Raw genomic sequence first — 6,333 nt, forward strand, 5'->3', positions numbered from 1 at the left:
GGCATAAGGCAGCCTCCTGTGCTTCCAAAGTGGTTTCCATAGACTGTGGTATCTGCCAGTTTAGGGACAAGCAGTGAGGCTTTTAAAACCACAGTGCAATTGTGGTGCATATCTTGAGGATCCTTTCAGGATACAGGAATTCACTCCAACCATTTCCTCACTTATGCTCCTAGTGTATCTTCATGTGAGACACTAGCTGTACTTATGAGGGAGTGATTTCTAAGAAAGACTGAGGCTTTAGTACCCATCTAAAGATTTATGTCCCTGCTAAAACCATACTATCCTGAACACACCTGATCTCATCTGATCTCGGAAGCTAAGCAGGGTCAGGCCTGGTTAGTACTTGGATGGGAGACCTGGGAATAGTGGGTGCCATAGGCTTAGAGGAAGGCAATGGTAAACCACCTCTGAATACCTCTTACCCTGAAAACCCTATGAATATATCCAGAAAAGATTTGCAGGGTCGCCATAATTCGTAATCGACTTGAAGGCATATCACAACAATAGCAAAGCTGCCATGGAAGAGAGTGTATGAGATGCTGACTCCCAGCAAGTATTGCAATTTTTTCTGCTCATGCTGAGATGCACAGCAAAGTTATGCTTTTGCAGCTTCGCCGTGAAGGGACACATCAACCTTATTACAACTGAATTCATGCTATGTACCCGTGTTTGGAGTAAACCCCATTGAGCTCAGTGAGGCTTCCTTCTAAGTAGACATAGAATCATAGAATAGTAGAGTTGGAAGGGGCCTATAAGGCCATCAAGTCCAACCCCCTGCTCAATGCAGGGGTCCAAATCAAAGCATAGAATCATAGAATATCTACAAGCTTGCCCTGTAAACGACAAACGTCTTAGGTTCTTACAGAGCAATCCAAATCATGGGAAGCCGGCAGAAAGCGGGGTGGCGGCGGAGGAGCAGGCAGAAAGCTCCATGGCATCTACTCTCCGTTCAGGAACTGCCCAGCCAGCTGAATGCCACCTCAATTGGGAGCCACGGGGGGAGGGGTGGAAAAGCAAAGATTGGCTCTGGTGAATTCCCCCACTGGAGAGTAAACGCTTCCCATTAACCACAATGGAAATTATTTTACTCCGCCGGCCAGAAATTTTACCTGGACCCGTAGGAGTCCTCTGAATGCAAGGAGGAGGATGCATCAGTCTCCCCCTCAGCTTCTCCCTGCCATGCCCTGAAGCGCCCTATTTTGGGGCCTTCCACTGGCTCTCCTTCCACCAGGATGGCCATCCCTGGCAGATTCCTGACAGCACTAGCAGGGTCCTGGTGGCCCCATGGATGAGCCAGGACTTCTGCCGACGGGGAGCCGCCTGCCAGCTCAGCCAGGAGTCCGCCACATCCAACTGTCCCCAGCCTCGTGTAAATACAAGTTGGATTGCGCCCGTAGTTAGTTTGTTAAAATGGTACTTTGATTCTAGTGTGTTACTGTAACAAAGAATGAAAATACAGATAACCTCACTTCTTGTACCAATGAGCAATACCTTCTGCTTTCTTACAACAACATATTATTTGTTATTATTGTTGCATTTTTTAAATTTGGTTTTTAGCCTGTTTCCTCCCCCCCCCCAAAAAGCCTAGCAAGGCTGTACAGCATGCCAAATAAAACAATATTACAAAAATTTAAAACAGCTAAAAACACATTTTTAGCATATGTCCTGTTATCTCACATTTCCTTCAATATCTCAGAAAGAACGCCTCAGTTGAGGTTTTGGTATTCTGAAATTTTATATAATATTAGTCATTCCATTAAAAGGCACGAGTGCAATCCACTGGCAATCCCTTAACTGGCTTAAATGGGTCCATAGCTATAGGATCCATGGGATCCTTCCCATGATAATGACCACCAAGATGTGAAAATCTTTTTATTCCTCCTGATCACATCCCAGAGTGTTACTGAATCACAGAAGAGAAGAGTTGGAAGGGGCCTATAAGGCCATTGAGTCCATCCCCTTGCTCAATGCAGGAATCCAAATTAAAGCATACCCAATAGGTGGCTGTCCAGTTGCCTCTTGAATGCCTCCATTGTTGGACAGTCCACCACCTCCCTAAGTCATTGGTTCCATTGTCGTACAGCTCTAACAATTAGGAAGTTTTTCCTGATGTTGGACCAAAATCTGGCATCCTGCAACTTGAGCTTATTATTCTGTGTCCTGCACTCTGGGACCATCGAGAAGAGATCCAGGCCCTCCTCTGTATGACAACCTTTCAAGTACTTGAAGATTGCTATCCTATCTCCTCTCAGTCTTTTCTTCTAAGGCTAAACATCCCCAGTTCTTTCAGTGTCTCCTCACAGGGCTTTGTTTCCAGTCCCCTGATCATCCTTGCTGCCTCTTCTGAACGCATCCCAGTTTGTCTGCATCCTTCTTGAAGTGCGGTGTCCAGAACTGGACACAGTTCTCAAGATGAGGCCTAACCAGTACCACATAGAGGGGACTAGTTCTTCACACAATTTGGAAACTATAGTGTTGTTCCAGCTAGAGGTTAGCAGTTAATGCACCATTTAGTAAGATCCACTTCTGTTTTTGCTGACCTGTATTTTGACTGCTACACGACTCTCCGATTTAGGAAAAACCTCGGGGGTAACATGTTTCCTAACACATACCCTGTGAAAAACTGCAGCTGAGGATAACACAAACTGCAGTCACTGGTCCCAATTTTCACCTGCTAATAGTTCTGAGCTGGTAAAGAAGCTAGAAGATAAAAGGAAAGGCAGAATATGCTTGTGCAATCCATTGTGCTATAAAATGATAGCAGAAATTGCTTCTGCCAGGCCTGTTAGACTGACTTCCAACTAGGACTGTGCCAAATTTTCTCCCTAATAATAGTGATTTTTGAGGGCATGTAGAAATATGTTTCAGGTGGAGAAAAACTTTAACTGTGGGAGAATTCACCTTCTTTCCATTCTGTCTGCTGCTGAACTTCTTTGAAAGAGGTCGACGCTTGTGGTTCAAGCAAAGTGGAAATAGAATGCTTGGCACCTAAAATGAAAATGATTGCTGAGCAGATATTAAACTGGCTGATAAATGTCTTGCTGGGCAAAACTCATTCCTGAGAGAAGGGGTGATCTGAAATTTGCATGCCCTCAAACTCAGGATAGTAAAGAACTGTATGCAGAGAGAAGCAGAGAGTCAAAAGTATCATGAAAATATTGCATGCTAGGTAGATAGAGCTGATTTACTTGCTTGTTTATGCATGTTAATTCTAGAAGCCTCGAAGCCAAGATGAGCGAGCTAGCATACCTTGTATTAGAACAGAGCACAGATATTGTTGTGGAGTTGACCTTTATTTATTATTTATGTTAAAATGTATATTGCATAACTGCAAATAAAACATCCATCCATGTTTTACCATGCCATCTGTTGGGTATGCTTTAAGTTGGATTCCTGCATCGAGCAGGGGGTTGGACTCAGTGGCCTTATAGGCCCCTTCCATCTCTATGAGTCTACTATTCTATGATTCTATGAATGTATAATATACATAGGCATTGTTAATAAAAGATCCACGCTAAAAATAAGTTTATAAAAAAGCAAAATGAATAAAATCCATCTCTGCTATTCTGTGAGTCGATGAATATAAAATATACGTAGAAATTAATTTTAAAAATCCATGCTAAAAACAAGTTTACAAAAAAGGAAAATGAATAAAATCAGCAGTTAAAAGTATACAAATTTCTAAGATAAAATGACAGATTAAAATACGCATGTACATCTCGTTAGGCTTGCCTAAACAGAAAAGTTTTTTTTAGTAGATGCTGAAAAGAATACAGCAAAGTTCCCTTTGGAATAGATGGTGTCAGTTGGACTGAAGCTGGGCTAGCTGTCCTCAACATGATCCAGGTTTAGAATTGCAACCTTAGTTATGAAGCCAAGAAGACAGGGGGTGGCCCTTGATGAAACACTGAATGGTGCTCAGCAGGATCAGGTTAGAGAACGCTTAACCGTTGGAGAAACATATCTTGCCAAATGGGGCCTGAGACTGATCCTGTATCTTTAGAAGAGAAAGTCAGCCAAGTGCAGGTGTTGCAACACTGTAATGGGAAAAACCACAAGGTGGAATTCTCCCTTCCCCCTGCACAACTTTTAAAGATACAGAAGACCTCTTGGTTGCCAGGCCCAACCTCCAAGAGATCTTTTGTATCTTTAAAAGTTGTGCAGGGGGAAGGGAGAATTCCACCTTGTGGTTTTTCCCATTACAGTGTTGCAAGAACACCTGCACTTGGCTGACTTTCTCTTCTCCTCAAGATACAGGATCAGTCTCAGGCCCTGAACCTGGCAACCCTAGTGGCCACAGCACTATCAAACATATGCGCGAGTTGCCTAGAATGCTCAGCACAGTGACATTTAATTTCAAAAGAGGGATTTTATTTAAGCGTGTGGGGGGGGGAGGGGAGGAAAGTTTTGAACAAATATGCCTGAAGAAATGTTCTGTGTAGTTCGAAGCCTTAAAGGCTTTGATCACTAGCTACGGTACATGTATGTGGGAAGCAGCAGGCTTCTGAATACTAGTTGCTAGGACTGGCAAGTGGGGAGGAGGCTGCTGCACTTGGGTTCTGCTTACTTGCTTCCCAATGAGGCCTCTGGTTGGGTACTGTGAGAACAGGATGCTGGACTAGCCATTGGCCTGATCAGAGCTTGGAAAAGTTACTTTTTTAAACAACAAGTCCCATCAGCCCCAGCCAGCATGGCCACTGGATTGGGCTGATGGGAGTCGTAGTTCAAAAAAAGTAACTTTTCCAAGCTCTGGGCCTGATCCAGCAGAGCTTTTGATGGATGGATTGATTTGGTTTATTTATATGCCCCCTTTCCACAGTGACCTGTGCCCCAAATGGCTTACGACAAGCACTCAAAATAAAAGCACTCGGTTAGGGGAAAGAAGTCAGTTTACAAAACATAGCAATACATTCCAATAAGACAAAAATAAACAATTGAGCAAACAAAATAAATTCAATATTACAAAAGAAATAAAAGTACAAAGAAGAAAGCCAACCGCGCTCCAGAAGTGCATCTTGTTACACTCCAAGGAGCCTCAGCAGCTGGCTTATGTCTACTTCAGAGGGAAGGGAGTCATCTCGCCAGGCCAGATGACTTACAGCTGGTTCTCTCTTCTCCACAGAAGACCGACAGCAGCAAAACGGAGATGCTTTCTAGGGCTTTGCCTGTGATAAACCTGGTCCACTTCTCGGGCATCCCCGCCTCAAGTTTGGTTTCTCTCAGATTGATAACATCTGTGGATTGATGCAACTTTTCTAGTATCTAGCTTTTCTTATCTTCTTATGCCTAGCACGTTTCACCTTGCTATTTTCTTTGGAGGGAGAGCTTTTACATTTGCATGTTTTACATGTGTAAATGTGTGTGTGTGTGTGTGTGAGAGAGAGAGAGAGAGAGAGAGATTTTAAAAAATGTTTTTCTTGACTTACACAGTTTAAGACAGAATTTACAAACAGCCCTAAAGGAAAGAAGCCATAGCTCAGTGCTCGAATGCTCCCCGTTCCTTAAAAAACGGGTCCCTGGATTCCATCCCTGACATCTTTAGTGAAAGGGTTTCAGTGAATTGGGCTGTGGCATACCTTTGCCTGAAACCTTCAAGACCATCTGCTGGGTGGAGGAACCAGTAATAGACTTGATGGACAAATTGGTTGACTCAGCATTAGGCTGCAACACGGAACCTAACAAGGGAGATACATCCCAAGTTCACTTCTCAGTAGCGTAGTCACAGCCTTTTTTTTTTTGCAGTGCTTGGAGAATGCAATCCAAAGATATGTTATGAGCAAGCAAGCTGTTAGAATTTGCTGTGAAAATGGCAAAGCTTTAACACGCACCACCTGTGCCAAAGTCCTTCTCACATCAAAGAGATAATTGGGTGCTTGCAGGCCTAAAAGTAGGACACAATGCAGGACACAGGGCTTGAAAAACAGGGTCTTTTTTTGGTGATCTGTGTATGCTCACGTTAGTTCCATCTGCTGGTCACTGTCAGATATAGCACTTCTCTTTGGGGAAGGAAAAATGGACAGAGGGGACTGCAACTATTCTCTAAGTGCTATCTGCAAAGAGACCTTTGTTGTTGTTATCTGTGGTCAAGTCAACTACAACTTATGGCAACCCTGTGAATCAGCGACCTCCAAGAGCATCTGTCATGAACCACCCTGTTCAGATCTTGTAAGTTCAGGTCTGTGGCTTCCTTTATGGAATCAATCCATCTCCTGTTTGGCCTTCCTCTTTTTCTACTCCCTTCTGTTTTTCCCAGCATTATTCTCTGTTCTAGTGAATCATGTCTTCTCATTATATGTCCAAAGTATGATAACCTCAGTTTCATCATTTTAGCTT

The 6,333-nt window shown here is 43.4% G+C and overlaps 1 pseudogene; it reads left to right on the forward strand.

Moving 5' to 3' along the window:
- The first annotated feature begins 265 nt into the window (after nucleotides 1–265).
- LOC133375878 (5S ribosomal RNA) lies at nucleotides 266–381 on the forward strand (annotated as a pseudogene).
- Nucleotides 382–6,333: the final 5,952 nt, after the last annotated feature.

The sequence above is a fragment of the Rhineura floridana genome, chromosome 1, assembly GCF_030035675.1.
Source record: "Rhineura floridana isolate rRhiFlo1 chromosome 1, rRhiFlo1.hap2, whole genome shotgun sequence".
Taxonomy (NCBI): Eukaryota; Metazoa; Chordata; class Lepidosauria; order Squamata; family Rhineuridae; genus Rhineura; species Rhineura floridana.